The sequence below is a fragment of the Fundulus heteroclitus genome, chromosome 5 (genome assembly GCF_011125445.2).
Source record: "Fundulus heteroclitus isolate FHET01 chromosome 5, MU-UCD_Fhet_4.1, whole genome shotgun sequence".
Taxonomy (NCBI): Eukaryota; Metazoa; Chordata; class Actinopteri; order Cyprinodontiformes; family Fundulidae; genus Fundulus; species Fundulus heteroclitus.
In genome coordinates, this window is record NC_046365.1 from 801,553 (window position 1) to 818,698 (window position 17,146).

The 17,146-nt window shown below is 43.1% G+C and overlaps 1 long non-coding RNA gene across 3 annotated transcripts in view; it reads left to right on the top strand.

Moving 5' to 3' along the window:
- The window catches only part of LOC118563077, a 52,632-nt gene extending 36,152 nt beyond the window's left edge, over nt 1–16,480 (top strand). For 2 of the 3 annotated variants that reach the window (XR_004930998.1, XR_004930997.1), the window contains 2 exons: nt 14,300–14,901; nt 15,009–16,480. This is a non-coding gene — a long non-coding RNA (uncharacterized LOC118563077). Of the gene's footprint in view, nt 1–11,341; nt 11,577–14,299; nt 14,902–15,008 lie in introns of those variants that run through there. The other variant, XR_004930996.1, reaches the window with a different exon arrangement.
- The last annotated feature ends 666 nt before the right edge of the window (nt 16,481–17,146 follow it).

Below are 17,146 nucleotides of genomic sequence, written 5' to 3' on the forward strand. Positions count from 1 at the left end.
TTTTAGTGATACCATATTTATAATAATTAGTTTGAAAGTTGAGAAACTTTTGGACTGAAAATGAGGAAGAGCAAGGTGAATATCAAGTTTGGGTCCACAGAAACAAATTCACATCATACATTACAATATAATTCTCTATGAACAATCCCACTCCCTTCCTGCCATTCAAACCCCTTTGACTAATGGCCTGTGTGTGTGTGTGTGTGTGTGTGTGTGTGTGTGCGTGCACATATGCGTCTTTGAGAGGGAAGTGTGTGTCTGTCTTTGAGAAGGAAAGAGAACACACAAAGTGTGGCCATATTGGAAGGAAGTGAGGGGTACTGGGTGAGCCAGTTACTTAGATAACACAATGACACCGCAATTGTGTGTATTTAGAAAGGAAATGGCCTGTTAACCATTTCAATTTGGAAAAAATCAGACTCAGAGTGTGTCTTTAGACAGTTTGCTGTATTTTTGCATATTTGAATAAAAAGGAAACGTACAACACAACATATATTGTACATTCTTATTGATCTTTGCAGTTTGAAACTTTGGAAAAATCTGGGGTCCGTTCTCCGTACGTTGCTTAAAACATGCGAGATCAAATGACACATCCAAGATGATTTCATCCGGCTAATCATGATCCGGCTAATTGGGTTCTTCGAACACACCTGTTGTTTACGATTAGTATGGCTGGATTGAGTTATCTGAGACAACTGCGCATTCATGCGTTTGTTTAAAAGGGGAAATGTATCGATAGTAGAAACAATGATCAGCAGCGCTGCTATTGGCTGTTCAGCATGGCCAAAGAGCGCCCACAGTTTTTCTCCCAAGCACAACACGAGCTTTTAATGGAAGGTTATGCCGAATTTGAGTCATTAATTAAAACACCTCAAAATCTGTTAAAGCCAGGAGAAAGGGCTGGCAAAAAGCAGCTGACAAATGAATGTGTAAATACTGTCCATGGTAGATGTTTCTATCACTTTCTACAGTATGAATTTTTGCATTTTAATAATTTGATATTTACTTTGTTCTTTTATATCAGAGCCTCCATGGGACCCACTAGAACATGGGGACAAGTAAAAGTGAAATACAAGAATATTCTACAAAATGGTAGCCTTTAATTATTATACTTTATTTTAAAAAGCCACTTGTTATGTCAAGAGATCCAAATTTCAGTGTCATTCCTTAGACACGGGTAGTAAAGGACTCATGCAAACTGGGAATTTTGACAAAAAAAAATCTTTATCCATAAAAAAATTAAAATTTTCCTTTTCCAAGTCATCCACAGTTTACACGGTAAAACTGTATTGCTCCGTGGCTAGATAATCCATCCATAGTTTTTTCTAATACAATATACGGCTCGACAGGAAGCAAGCCTTTCAAAGTAAACTAAACTTCACAATAAAATGGCCCGAACAAATCTTCTTACTATAGGATAAAAATAAAAAGCAAACCATCATACAAATAACTTAAATATTTTAGATTTATGGCTCCAACACCACTTTTTCCTCTTTAAAAGCCACTGTTAAATGATGTGACCAAGAAAATCTTACTACAATTACACTGCGCTAAAGGATCCTGTCTATTGCGCAATAAGCGATTAATTCGAAAAACTCTGCAAATTATTCATGCACCTTCCGCAACAGGTTGCAGTCGTAAAAATGGACATTGCTTCCCTATCTCCTCCGCTTATACAGCTGTGATCTAATCTTGTTTACATGAAATAAGCCTGCTCTGGAGCAGTCTTAAGCTGGCGTACATGTTGCTATGACAACAAGTGCAGGATGTCTTTCGAAGAACCAAACGATCCAAGATCATGCCAAATCGTCAACAATGAAATCCTGCTAACTGAGTTAGCGACGTACGAAGAACAGACCCCTGAACTCTGGACAGTTGCGTCATTTATTTTTAAAGGTTTGTTTCATAATCAATATTTGCTAAAAATTATTTTAATTGGAACAATAGGCTCTATGCAGCGGGGATTGTGACGTGTTTCCGACTACACTCTCTACTAAGATCTGACGCGCGAAAATTAACAACAACCAACATTCTAGTTATTCTTATCTTTGCAGCTTAACTATGGAGAAAAAGGTGTTCCGATATCAAAAACTAATGCGACCTAGTTCGGAACATTGTTGTGTGCCGTTGTGCGTTGTGTCGGCAAGATACAACTCGACGGTGAGTTTTCATTCATTTCCCGTGGAAGAGGATCTAAGAAAAAAATGGATCATTAAGATCAGGAGGGATATTATTGCATATAATATCATGATTTCAGATTTGCCGTTTATTAGCTCAAATATAAAACGGCATACATGCTTTAAAAATATCAATATCAGCTCTACTCTGACAGCATGGTGGGAGTTTCTTAAAATGACAAAGTCGTCACTTATCCCATGCAGTCGTACACCCATCTGGAACAACCCTGACATCCTACAAAATAATAATATGATAAACTTTACATACTGGAAGAACAAAGGTATTGAATATCTGGAACATTTACTTGATGGAACCGAGTTCATCAATTTTTCCAAACTAAATATGCAATATGGCATTAGTAAAAATAAATTTTTGGAATATGAACAACTTAAATCTATAATTAGAAAAAATTTAAGCATATTAAAGGTGGTTTACAAATTCCAAGTAATATATTAGAGTTCCTAGATTTAAACCCCCCCAAACTACTGTCTAAATCATACAGGACACTGACTAAAATAGATGATTCAATATCTCTTCCTATTACGAAATGGGAAGAGGATCTATCAGTCAACTTTGAACAAAACTTCTGGGCTCAGATATGTCTAAGAACTTTCAAATTGACTAGTAACACCAACTTACAACTAATACAATACAAAATCCTTCACAGAGTACACTACACAGGACAAAGATTATTCAAGATGGGTCTGGCACAATCTAATATCTGTCCACACTGCATAGGCAATCATCCTGATAATTATATTCATGCGTTATGGTTATGCACACCAGTCCAGAGGTTCTGGACACAGATATGTAAGGACTTATCAAAGTGCTTGAGCTGTAAAATTACACCTTCCCCATCAGTTTGCTTGCTTGGTAATTTTGAGGAAAGCCCTCTGGGGAATAAAATAGTTTACATGGTTTTCACTGCACTATGTATCGCAAAGAAAACTATCCTCATGAATTGGAAAAGTAAGGAGAATCTCAGTATCAATCAATATAGAGATCTTTTGTTGGATCATATTAATCTTGAGACAGCATCTGCATCCACATCTGTTCGATCTCTTTGGGCTCCTTTGATCAGCACTATCACTTAGTGGAATGGGGGGCGGTGGGTTGCTTCCTGCAGGGCGCACTGGCTGGGTGGAGGGGTTCCTGGGACTCTGGGGGCACTTGGAGTGGGGCGCTTGGTGGGTCTGACTCCAGGGTCTGTTGCCCCCATATGGGAGGAGCTTGGGAGGCCTACGGGTGGCCCACAGCACCGCTTGCGGCGCTCTTGGGGAGCTACGCGGGGACGGACGTGGGTTACTGGCCTGGTAGCTGGGCTGTCGCTGGGTGGGTCCTGGGTGGGTCTGGGGGCCTGGGGTCCCTGGGGCGCGCCGCCCTCGGGCGGGGGCCCCGGCGGGGCCTCGGGGGTTCCGGTTCCGGGGGGTGTGCCACTTGGGGTCAGGGCCGGCGTGCGCCCGGGTGTCCGCCCCTGCACGGGGCCTCTGGTGCGCTGGGGGTCCTCAGGGCCTGTTGAGCTGGTAGGGGGGCATGGTCATTAACATCTCAGGGCAGATGCTCTTCCCCTTCTTTGGGTTGGCATTCTGCTAGTGGGGGGAGGGGAGGGAGGGGGAGTAGTGACTTACCCAGCCTGGATGTCTAGTGTCGAATGTATGGTGAGATGTTTGAATGTTAGTGTTGGGGAGGGTTTAAATCTACGGGTGGTTTGGGGGGGGGGGGGGGGGGTTTGGTGGGCGTTCTGGTGGGCTTGTGTCCGGCCCCCTGTCCCGGTCCTGGTCCGTGTAGTCTCCCGGTGCGGGTCTCACCTGGGGGGTGGGGTTTGGGATGGCTCGTGCGGGCTGGCTGGCCAGGGTCCCCCATCTTATTAATTTATTTATTTAATTATATATTATTATTATTATTATTATTATTATTAATAATCTTTTTGTTTTGGGGGGGGGGGGGGGTTAAATACAGTAGGCATGGGGGGTGGGCTGGGGGAGGTAGAGGTGTTGGTCCTGGTGGGTGGTTGGCTGGCGGGCCCTGCGGCCTCTCCCCGGCCCCCGGGCTATGGTGGTGCCGCTGGAGGGGCCCCTTTCTCCGGGTGGGGCTTTCGGCGAGCGGGGGTGCCTATTGGAGTCAGTAGGGGAGCTGGCTCCCTGGGTTGGCTCCCCAGTCCTTAGCTCCCCATCCCCGGACTCCTCCCTCTGCCTGCTCCATCACGCCGCCACACATTTAGGTCCTTGGGGAGAGGGCGTTACTGGAGGTTGCCACCTTTTGGTGACGTCCCTCTCCCCAATTTTATCATGCATTTTAGACACTTTCACTCCAAACATTTTCACAACGCACATCCATGTAGGCCACGATATGGGGGGGGGTGGGGGGAAGACGTCTGGGGGGGGGCTTATGTTGTGTGAGCCTCGCCCCGGGCGGCTCCCATCACCCCCTCTCGCATTTAGACATTGAGGGTTCTTCTGGGTAGTTGCTTGGAGGGGGGGCGCTGGCACCAGCTCCCTTCCGGAGGGGGGGTGGGCTGTGCCGTGCACCCCCTTCGGTGCTCCCAGTTTTAAACACACCTGAGAACAACATGCAACAACACAACATCTGAGCGGGCGTAGGGAGGATCGGGGGTCTTTTGCACACCCCCGATCTCCGATCGCGGCACGGAGTCTGGGGCCTGGAGGAGGTGCGGGCCACTGGGTACGGGGTCTTGGCGGGGGGCTGTTGCGGCTGGCCGGCGGCTTACCGGATCTGGGGCTGACGCCTCTGCTCTCCCCAGGAAGGGATGGGGGGCAGGGGTGGCTAGGGTAAGGTCGGGGTGGGAGGGGGTTTATTAGGTATATAGTGGGTGATGGGGGGCTCTGATCGGATGGCCCGTACGGGTCGTGTCGGCCCCCCCTCTTTGGGGGGCCTGGTCCGGGGGCGGGGCCGGGGGTCGGGCACAGGCAGTCGTATTGTTGAATTGTGGTGACCCCCCCTCCCCCACTTGGGTTTTTTGGATGTGAATGCTATGTGAGAATGTGTGTAAAGCGTCCTTTTTTTAAATTTATTTTTTATTTTATTTATTTATTTTATTTATTTATTTATTTATTTTTTATTTTTTTTGGTGTCTGTGTGTGGCGAGTGGGGCACAAGGGAGGGATGGTGTGAATGAGTGTTTTTTTTTTTTTTTTTTTTCCAGGTTTGGGTTCGGTCCGCTCCCTCTCCCAAGATCATCTCAAGTCTCCGCTAGGTGCGGAGCCCATCCCCCCACGTCCTGCCCTCCTCCGCTGCGTTGGCGGGCGCCTTGACCCTCTGGCGCGTTGACGGTCCTCGTGTTTGGGGCGGGTTCCCGGGTGGGCGCCGGCCCATTCCCGGCGGTGGCTTCGCGGGGCCTGGCCCCCCGGGGGGCGGCCGGGGCCCCTGCCGCGGGGGCGGGGCGCCCCCGGGGCCTCTGGCCCCCAGGGCCCATGGCCAGGACCACTTCAGCGGGGCCGGCTGCCGGCGGAGCCCACGGGCTCGTCCCCGCGGCTCTTGGGGGCGTCGGCATTGCGGTGGCTGGGGGATTTCCTCGGGGTCGTCTCTCCTCTTTCCTTAGGGGGGGGTTGTACATTTCCTGTGAAGGCCCCTCTCGGGCGCACTGCTTTGGGGGCCCCTTTGGGAGTCCGGGGTTATGGGTTCCCTGACCCCTGCCTCTGTACTCGGGGAAGGTGGGTCTTCGGTTCTCCACAATCACTATCAAGCCATTTCCTTCTGGATAATTTTCACCTAAACTAGTGCACTCTCACAATCTCCCACAGGTGCTGGGTCCCAGGTATTAAATGTTCACTTATATACAGAAAGGCTATAATTTATTTACTTTCTTTTACCTTTTTTTTTAGGTATCACATTACACATGTCAGCTTAAATAATAATACATATGATTTAGCAATGGTATCAAGGTGTTACACGATTGTATCTGTTGCTTTATGTCTGTTGGTTGTGCTGTTCTTTTTGTGTCTCTTTCCAGGTGATGGAGCAGACAGAGGAAGTTTTATCATTCTCTTCCTTTTATCTCTTCTTTCTTTCACCTCTTCTTTCTCTTTTTTTTTTCCTCTTCTTGTTTTTCTTTTACTGTCCTACTTTCCCATTGTAGTGTCCATATAATTTGAAATTCTCCCTGCAGGAATCACAATAAAGCTATTTACACGCACAAATCAAGCGGAGCATTATGGCGAAAGCTGTTTGCTCCACTTGTGAAAGTAAAATCTGTCGAGCTCTATTTGGCATTAAGATATCAATTTTTATTGCCACATTGCTAGAAAGGACACTGGGAAAAAAAAAAAAAAAAAAAAAAAAAAAAAAAGATCAGGAGGGATGACTTCCAAGTCAACAAAAACACAAAGGTATGTAGCGTTCATTTCAAACCCGATGACTTTATGGAAAGGACTAGACTGAGACGTCTGAAAAAAGGGGCTTTCCCTACACTGTTTGAGTGGAACCGTTACCAAGTGCAGCCGCCGAGGTCGAGTGTTTGGGAACGGCGAGAGAGACCGCTGCCCCCTGATCCTGACTCGGACGTAGAGCAAGACATGGACTTTGACGTGGAGAGAACTGGACACGATTATTGTTCAGTTCCAGAAGCTGCAGCTGTGGACATGGTATTGCATAAAAATAAGGAGTTGACGAGGGAGATAGAAGATCTACGGAAGGAGTTGGACCAGTCCAAAATCACACTTCGCTTCGGTCTCCAGAGATTTGCTGGGTCCAATGAAGACATACGCTTTTATACAAGGTAAGTTAAACTTATATTGCCTGTGAAAAGCATTTGTAATAGCATTGCCTTTGGCTTGAAAACACTATTCCACATTGTTATTAAATATTATTGTTGTTGTATAAGCTAGATGCACGTAAAAGTAGGCTACACCGACCAAAATAACAACATAGGCTAACATAATTATAAGTATGAATAACATCTGTTGTCTTCAACAGCAATCAGAGTTAGTTTAATCATACATAGAGGATTCCATAATTTTTATGACTCATGAAGTATTACAAGATTGTTGTATCAGTTACTTGTAGTTCAGCATTGTTATTTCATAAACTGGAAATTACTATACTATCTATAAAGCTAAGAGTAAGTCTTTTATGCCATGTGAGAACCAATGCACGTTTATTTCTTGACAGATTTGCAACCTACAACCACCTGATGGCCTTCTGGGAAAAAACTAAACCGACAACGCACAGAATGATTCGTGTCACCAACTCCAAAGTCACCAAGGAGGCTGGAAACACTCAGGCACATCCTGCTATAGACGAGTTCTTCCTGTTCATGATGCATCTTGCTTTGGGCCTCAAGCAAAAGGACCTTGGTCATCGCTTCAATGTACATCAGGCCACAGTGAGCCGCATCATAACAACCTGGGCCAACTTCCTGTACTTTGTCCTGGGGTCAGTGTGCATTTGGATGCCGAAAGAGAGAGCAGGAGCCCATTTGCCAGAGGAATTTCATCTTTTCCGAGACACGCAGGTTATCCTGGATTGTACTGAGATCCGCTGCCAAACACCTTCCTCTTTGTTATTACAAAGTGAGGTTTTTTCAAACTATAAGTCTCACTGCACATTCAAGGCTTTAATAGGAATGGCACCTCATGGAGCAATAACATTTGTGTCTGGACTCTATGCAGGGTCTATAAGTGACAGGGAGTTGTTCAAACAGTCAGGGATCATTAACCTTACTACCCCTGACATGGCCATCATGGTGGATTAGGGCTTCTTAATTGACAACCTAGTGCCATGCAAAATTCACCGGCCTGTTTTCCTGACCAAGGGAAAACAAATGCTACCTCATGAAGTGACCCACACTCAGTCTGTGGCCAGGCTCAGGGTACACGTTGAACGTCTTATCCGCCGAGTGAAGGAGCATAAGTTGTTTGATACAGTCATCCCCTTGTCCATTTCTGGTAGCATAAACCAACTGTTTACAGTGGCATGTTTACTTGTGAACTACCAATGTGGACCACTTGTTAAGGCATGGAGCCACTGAGTCTAAAAACCCTCATCCTTGTTAATGTGCTAAGGTAAATGTAAATACTGTGTACTAAAAACTATGGATTTCACACTCGAGGTAAGTCCTGAAGACAACAACTATAAAAGAGAGCCATATCTGTCTGTGTATAAAGAGGAAGTCGAACCGGAAGTTGGTAGCCTAGTACACGCGAACGTGGAACTGCGAGGTGCATAGAGCATATTTCCCACCTCCCTCTTTCCTCTGCGAAAAACAAACTAAAACCAAATGTAAGCACTGTAACCAAAGTCAAAATTCTTTATTATGCACCCAGATTTAGACTGACCATCACCCAGCTAAATAACCCCTTTTATTACATTCATAAATTTATTGTGACAGGCACAGCATACCTACATCTGATTTTTATTTATTTTTTATTTATTTGAATACCAAACATGTCTGATATATTACAGTCCTTGGTGTCACAACACATATAAAAATATGGATAGTTTATAGTGAGAACTATAAACTGTCCATATTTATCTACTTACCTTCATGATATACTTATCCCAAATGTCATTTAAGATTAGACTGTTATGTATCAGAATGGTGGGCTTACATTTACAGAAAGGAAGAGGTGGTTCACCAAAGGTGGTGGTACTGACAGAATATTACCCAAACAAATACCTTATTTTAACCCAAGCAGCTTTAACTTTCTGTTCTCTGTCTTTTATCTTCATAGTCGGTACACCTGGTCTGGCGTTCTGTTAACTGTGACATCATCCAGAGAAGACGGCTTACACGCTATTACCATCTAATGTAGAACAGATTACTGGATCAATGTGTGCTTCTGTGCTTTTTTGTCTCTCTGTTGTGTCTTCTGTAACCCCCAGTCGGTCGAGGCAGATGACCGTTCATACTGAGCCCGGTTCTGCCGGAGGTTTTCCTTCCCGTTAATGGGGAGTTTTTCTTCCCACTGTCGCTTCATGCTTGCTCAGTATGAGGGATTGCTGCAAAGCCATGGACAATGCAGACGACTCTCCCTGTGGCTCTACGCTTCTCAGGAGTGAATGCTGCTTGTCGGGACTTTGAAGCAATCAACTTGTTTCCCTTATATAGGAATTTTTTTTACCAATCTGTATAGTCTGACCCAATCTGTATAATATGATTGAACTTGACTTTGTAAAGTGCCTTGAGATGACATGTTTCATGAATTGGCGCTATATAAATAAAATTGAATCGAATTGAAATTCAGTAGTAACTATGCCAGAGTATAATGTTTATAGGAATGACAGGACACATGGGAGGGGTGAAGGTGTTCTTCTTTATGTTAAAAGCGCTCTAAAATGTAGACGGATAAACTGGCCAGAAGAAATCAAGCTCGAGTATGTTGGTGTAGAAATCTCACTCTCACCTGCAATGTCTTTTATTGTAATTTGCTTGTATCGTAAACCATCTGCTAAATTGGATTTTTATAACAACTTAAAACTTCTTCTGAATCATTGCGATATAAATAAAGAAATTATAATTATTGGAGATTTTAATGTAAACTGGAATGATAAGAAAGCTAGAAAGAACTTGAAACAAGTCACTGAACATCTTAATTTTAAACAGTTAATAGAACAACCTACTCGAATAACTTCACACTCCAAAACTTTGATAGACTTGCTTTTTGTAAATAAACCTGGAAGAATTATCAAAACTTTTAATTACGTGACTGGGTTGTCTGACCATAATGCCATCTTCTTCTCAAGAAAACTTACAAAAAAACATTTTAATGATTCATATAGACCAAATGCAAAAGTCTCACCCAAAACAATAATTCCCAAACAATTAGGAACGGCCTTCTCATCTCAGGATGAGAAGGCCGTTACCCTTCACTTCACTTCCACGGCTCAATGACAATAACGTGTCTCACACACACACACACTCACACTCACACTCTCTGGCCAATCTTTTAGTTAACTCTGTACGTACCTTCGGTCTTGCTGGTTGTGTGTGCGTCCAGCTCACGGGTATATCTCGGCATTGCTGTCTCTACGACAGGTTCTCGGCTTCTCAAACTAGATATCTTGAACTCACTGGCTGATTTTCTATATTTGTCTGTAATCGGGGTTTTAACAGAGCCACCCTCCGTCAAACCTCCGCATTCATACTATTGTGTATTTGCCAGGTCTTGTTCTCAATCTCATACGCGCTCGTTTTTCGAAAAGGCAGCTTTTATATTTCCGTGAAGACGAAAGATTTTATGTTAGTCCCCGCGGAAGATAAGGGGCTCTAAACCCACGTTTTCTAGGCTACACGATGTTTTAGAAGCCACGCGTAATGGCGTGTCTGTCAGAATGGCCGCTTTTATGCTAGACACAGAGGAAGACGTATTTTCCTCTGTGCCTAACAAGGGACCTCTAAACCCAATATTCTCAAGGTTCACAATATTTTCAGAAGTTTGGCCAAAACTTCCCGGACTTTCACCTCTGTGACCGCACGCAAATCCCAAATCCTTATCGATTATCGACACGTTTGCAAACAATTATCCTCAAACCTTTCTCTGCCTTTAGGAATACAAAAAGTCGGCCCTCCAGGAAGAAAAAGACACTAGGAGATGAATGAAATCTCCTTACCTTTTGTGCGGCCGCACGCTGTGTGTTTTTCTTCCGGAATGACGTCCTGGCCGGAAAACGGAAGGTGGTACGCCGCCTTTTGGGTCCGGGCGGAAACACCAATTTGTTACTGTTTCACCGTGCCGTGTCTAAGGTGAAACACCCTCGGTGGACCCAGTTCGTTTTACCCAGTCAGGCGACCCCCACTTACTTATTACCTTGAATGTAGGAAGCATAAAACAGACAAGTATGCTTTTAGTTATATTTTATCTAGGTAAAGACAGAGAAATAGTTACAGTCACACCAGCGCTGATGGGCCCCTGATCGGCAGGAGGCCTCGAGTGCTCATCACACAAACATTATAAAGGGATCTCGGGACACACCCATACAAGGGCGGTACACATCCAAACTGTGACATCAGCAGGGAAGCTGTGTCACCTCCGGGGTGGTATCTGATAGATATGTGCCAATCTTTTGGGTCCGTGCCATCTAAGTGTGCCATGCAGTTCTGGGATAAACAGCTCGTTCCACTTGACCTTGTTGATATCCTAACACTACTAAATCTAGTGGAAGCTCTGCAAAGTTATGATTGGAACAAAATCACTCAAAGTAAATATGTTGTTAAGAAAAATATCTTAGGCAGAAGGTATGTCTCTCCCTGTTGCCAGCTAAGATAACATGCAGCTTTAGTTTTATTGCCCCCCAGGGGGGTTGGTCAGAAGGAGAGGGGGGTCAACCATCCTCCCCCTGACCTGAGCGGGAGGAGCATTAAGTGGATGAAAAAGGGTGTCTTGGGAAAACTTAGATCAGACAAAAAACTGCATGGGCCAGGGAATGGACATAGATGACTGGTAATGTAAATTTTTGTCTCCATATTTAATTTCTAATAAATTAAATATGCATATTACACTGTTCTACCTTTTGATCAATGTTTTCGGCCAAATCTGGAACCGGGGTAAGATGGGCTTTCAATAGATATGTAGGAGCAGGGCAGTATACCCATTCTATAACATGGTGCCGTGACGTCAGATTTGGCTGTGGGTAAAGAGACATTTTGACTTTGGGCACGGAGAAGTAATCACTTACAGCAAAACAGGGTCGACCCGAAAAAAAAGTAAGGAGATTTTGATTGTCCTATTGGCGAAAGATTAGATGTAGGCTAAATTAGTTGTTGCTGTGGGTGAGATGCTTTCTTCTCAAAATATCAGAGGTTGAACATAGCTATTAGTATGAGAGGATTGAATAGAATTTATATTGAAACCGAGACAAGACTGAATGGGATTTATGTGTTTGTTCACGTCAGAAAAACGTAAAATAAGATAGTAACGATAAAAGAGAATAACAGCCAAGAACCTTTGAATGCTGAGGCTGTCGAAAAATAAAATAAAACAAAATAAAAAAGATAAAAATTACAAAGAATAAAAATAGTCTCAGAATTTGGCCTATTCCCCCGCCATGACTGACAAGTCTGGTGATTTTTAGGACTGAGATGAAAACGTTATCTCTGAAAAAGGAGACTCTCCACAGAAACGTAGCGATAGGAACGGCCGAGAATACATAACATCTTTAAAAGTTGAGGCTAAATAACAGTAAGACCCTAAAATGGTGAACTGTTATAGAAGAAAGAGATTTTAAAGGGGCCCCAGGAGAACAATAGGATTGTTTTCTAGCATCAGAACAAGGTTCTGATGCACAGCGGTTAGATGAGGAATTTTGAGAAAACGTTCCGCCAAACGGACAGGACAAAGAGGTTCTTCTGTGTCGCGCTAGGCTGTCTGTGTTTAAATATTAATGTTTGTTATGTTTTGAATGTCTCGGTTGTGAATGGGATCCATGTAGTGTGAGTGAGAAGCACAGACTGATTGAGCCCTGCGGCTCAGCAAAGTGTGGGTGTCTGTGTGAGTGTTTCTGCTGGGGTGTGAATTCCCCTCTCCCTGGCTCTGGGCCTCAAACTAAGATAAGTGATTGTGGAGCAGATTTCATTTGGTTAAGTTAAAAGTGTTCATTATGGAGCAAGAATCTGGCTAAGATATGGGTAAAAAACTAAGGGGAATTTGGAAATCATTGGAAAAATGGTCGATGCATTAATGATGTTTGTTGAAGTGCAGGAGAAGTTTGAACAGAGAAAAGCAATTTGAAGTATTGGCTGCATTCTGATTGGGTGAGTTGCATTGAAAAGCGCATGGCCGGCTGCATCTCGGTGAGAAAATGTTTATTTTAAACTGTAGCCTAAAAGTTAGAAAGAGGTTAGAAGTTTGGAAAAGTTGTTGGAAATTTGGGAGAACATTAAACGTCTGTTTGAGGTATTAAAAATTGGGAAAAAACAAAAAAAAGGAAGATACCTTCTGTAAGAGTATAATTTTAATTAGCGTTATTTATTGCAAAATAGCATTTTAAAATGCCTAATGAACACTTTTAGTAATAACATATAATTTGCGATTAAATAGTGATTAATAGGTTTTCATTGTTTGGTAGCCCTAGTTATAATAGATAAATAAATACATATAATTCGTCAGACTTAAATCTAGCTAATTAATAGAGAGCAGAAAATAGCACCCTATCAGCTTCTGCTCATTTGCAGGCCTGGGAAAACACGAGTAAGCAAAACTAAGAAAAAAGTTAAGGTTAAAATTAAGCTTAATGGTGTGGGCAAAAGGATATTGCGGTTGATTTGACAGATTTTGTTAACCCTGCATTTAGTCATGAGTCAGTTTTGAAGTCATCCTCAAATGAAGCAGCTAAAATTGAGGAACCTATGACAAATGTTATTGGCTTGCATCATTTTATTATAGATACTGATATTACAGAATGGCAGAAATGAGTAGAAACGGGAAATATTACGGGACAATCACAGGATGGTCCCCAAATTATTCAGTATATGTATCCACATTTTTAAAGTCCTACCAAAATGCAGATGCTCTTGTCACCCAGTAATTTAAGAACAGAGGAATTTTCTACTTGTTCACTTGGTAATGTGCAATTTTTGGTGAATAAACTTTTCAACATTGTTGCTGGTGATCGATCATGGCTGGCAGAATTTGACTTAAAAAATTTTTAAACAAAGGCACAAAACTGATTATAGAGCCATTTTAAAATGTAATTTTAGTGTTTTTTATATAATTTCTTCCTTGATAGATGTAGTTACACAGCATTTTCTTTATTCACTTTAGCTGAGCTTCCTAAGTTTGATTGGGACTCACAACATCTACCGGAAAATATCAGTAGGATGGATCAAACACACAGGTGTGGATCCTAAAACAAGTCTGTCCATTATGGGTGGATTATTTGGAGAAATAATGTTAGACAGCGTGTCCTCTTCAGTGTCTCAGCTGATGAACTTAAATCCTGGGAGAATATTTGATACACCATTTGCCTGTGGCTTAAAGGGAGGGGAGAAAGACTAAGCTTGAGTTTGTTAATTACTAAAAGTTACTAAAATTACAGTTATTGGAAAACAAAGTAGGAAGGGAGTAACAATAAGCGGCAGATTGCATCAAGCAATGTCTCTAATTTAATTAAAGGAGGGGGAGCTGCCTCCCCCTGTTTTACTTTTTTGTCCTTCATTTCGTTGCAGGTCTGTTGGTTCTGGAGCACGGAGACGACTGACAAATCCGGCGATTGGTGCCGATTTGGGGTTGGAGGAATAAAATTGAGCATTTACAGCTGATATGTGTGTCTGTGGGGCACCCATCAACATCTGCTACAGTCACTCACGCTGGACGCTGGGCATGAGGCTGTTTCACACCTCCAGCAAGTCACCGAATCCTGGCATGACCTCACCTCCAGAAGGTCAGTACCCTAGCAAGGGCATAACGCTCCCATGAACAATGTTTCCGCACCCTGGAAAAGTGGCCAATGCTCATGAACAGTGCTGATCCCAAGCTGTCAGGAGACATGACTGTATGAACTTTCTGCATACATTGGAGCTGCATACTTCATCAAGTTTCTGACTCGTGGACTGAGACTTTGTCACTGAAGTGCTTCGCAGAGACATGCCGTTCCAGCACATGGGGGAAGGGATGCTTACATCCATCCATTTAGTGTTCTTCCAGACTGCAACATTGAAGCTTTGAGTGCGAAGTCTAAACTCCAATCTCCTTTCTGCCTGATCTGCCGAAGATGTCAGTCTGAGCCCATCTCAGGAGTCACACAGACTGATAATAAACATCTTTTAAGGTGAACCACAGATATTTATTTCTAGCCATATGCTGCTGAACAAATTTAATGGGATGTGATCTGGATGGCCTGTGTTCTCATATTATTTCTTTCTCTCCATCTTTAAGTTCCTGGGCAGATGGATCGGAGCTGGTTAATAATTCCTTAAGGCAGCCAATTGAGCGCATCCCAGTGCACAGGTTTGCGGTTTTGAAAAATATACTAATATCTATTAAATCTTTTGCTATGTAACTGGTATGTTCCTTTTAAACATGAGTTTAGATTCTAATATGTCCAGGACCATATTGCTCATGATTAAACAATAGAAGGTGTATTTTACCATATCCTCTATGAGCAGAAAATCCACTGGGGTGGGAATATTTTTATGTGCTACACTCACATTTAGGTTTCTGTGTGTTGTCTCTCTGTTTAACAACTGCATGTCATAAATCTACCAAACAGAGTTGCTATCAGCTTAGGATTTCCTGGGGTGACGGTTTTACGTTTATTACTCGAGGCCTTTCTCTGGTAAACACAGATGTGTCCTGAGTGAGACATTCTGTTTTTAAACAACATAGGTTTGACGTATCTGTTAGGTTATTTCTTATTAGCTGAAAAGTAGAGAGATTTTTCTATTTTACATATGACAGTTGCCAGCTAGAATGTGCCAGACATTCACCAGGATTTGTTATATTACCAGGTATTTTAATCAGTTTATAAAACATGTTTTATGTGTCAATTTGCCCAGATACACCACCCTGTCTCAGTATGTAAATAACTTGGGACATCCAGAATTCTCACAAAACTGACTTGTTGTGTGCAACTGAGGCCATCAGTCTGCAGTCATCATTTCATTTGGGTACACTGATCTTACACTACCTTTGAAGGACCTCTTGCAGATACATGGTATGATGAAATTTAATTATATTTTGATTTGGATTCAGGATACAGGGAAGTGGTTTTCCTACTTCAACAAAGACAAGTGTTTGCAGTTAAATTGTCTCCACTTGACAACCATATACTGTTCTCGGTTGATGTTTTTGTAACAAAATGATTTTTGTTCCAAGGAGGGATAGTAGGATAAAATACAAAAAAACTACACAAAATGGAAAGGGGATACCGTTAATTAACCTTGATGAAGGGTTATTTTGCAGGACCCCACGAGAGGTATGTGACTGCGTTGTAAATTAGATAACGGTTGTTTAAAAAACCCCGAAAGAGCTCTCCCATGGCTCTCTGAATGTTTGTTCAGTCGACTCCTAAGAAACAGGCCGGGACCATAAATTAGATTTAATGGTCGAAGTGTCAGACAGAACGTATCTGCTGGACAAAGACTCCATAAGGGGGGTTAGCTCAGCACCTTCTAGGTTCTTGGAAACAGGCTTAAACAGTTTTGACAGTACAAAAAGTGAATGTTAAATAAAATAGAGAAACTACATAAACTAGGAAAAACTGCATAAAATAGAAAAACAGAGGGAAACTTAATGTATATCTAACCTAGTTCTATTAAAGACCCTGTTTAAATAGGATTCAAAGATGGTACATGTAATAAATGTAGTGTTTTTGTAGCTTTGGAGGCGAGGGTGTCAGAATTGGAGACCCGGCTCCGTGCTGTTGAAAAACCAGCTGATAGCCGCTCTTTTGCTAGTGCGGAGCCGCATAGAGTAACTTCACGTAGCGAACCTAAAGCAGTAGCACCCGAGCAGCCTGGTAACCAGGCTGGCTGGGTGACAGTTCGTAGGAAACATAGCTCTAGATTACAGACCCCAGATCACCACCAACCCATCTGCGTTTCTAATAAATTTTCCCCTCTGAGCGACAATCTCGCCGAGGAGCCGACCTTAATTATTGGCAGCTCCATAATGAGAAATGTGGCACTAAAGAAACCAGGGACCATAGTTAAATGCCTACCAGGGGCCAGAACAGGCGACATAGAATCCTACCTAAAACTACTGGCTAAGGATAAGCGTAAATACCGCAAAATTGTTATTCACGCTGGCGGTAATGACACCCGGTCACGCCGATCAGAGGTCACCAAAGTTGGTGTTGCTTCGGTTTGTGAATTTGCTAAAACTATGTCGGACTCTGTAATTTTCTCTGGTCCCCTGCCTGATCTGACCAGTGATGACATGTTTAGCCGCATGTCATCATTCAACCGCTGGTTGTCTAGGTGGTGTCCAGAAAACGACGTGGGCTACATTGATAACTGGAGAACTTTCTGGGGAAAACCTGGTCTGATCCGGAGAGACGGCATCCATCCTACTTT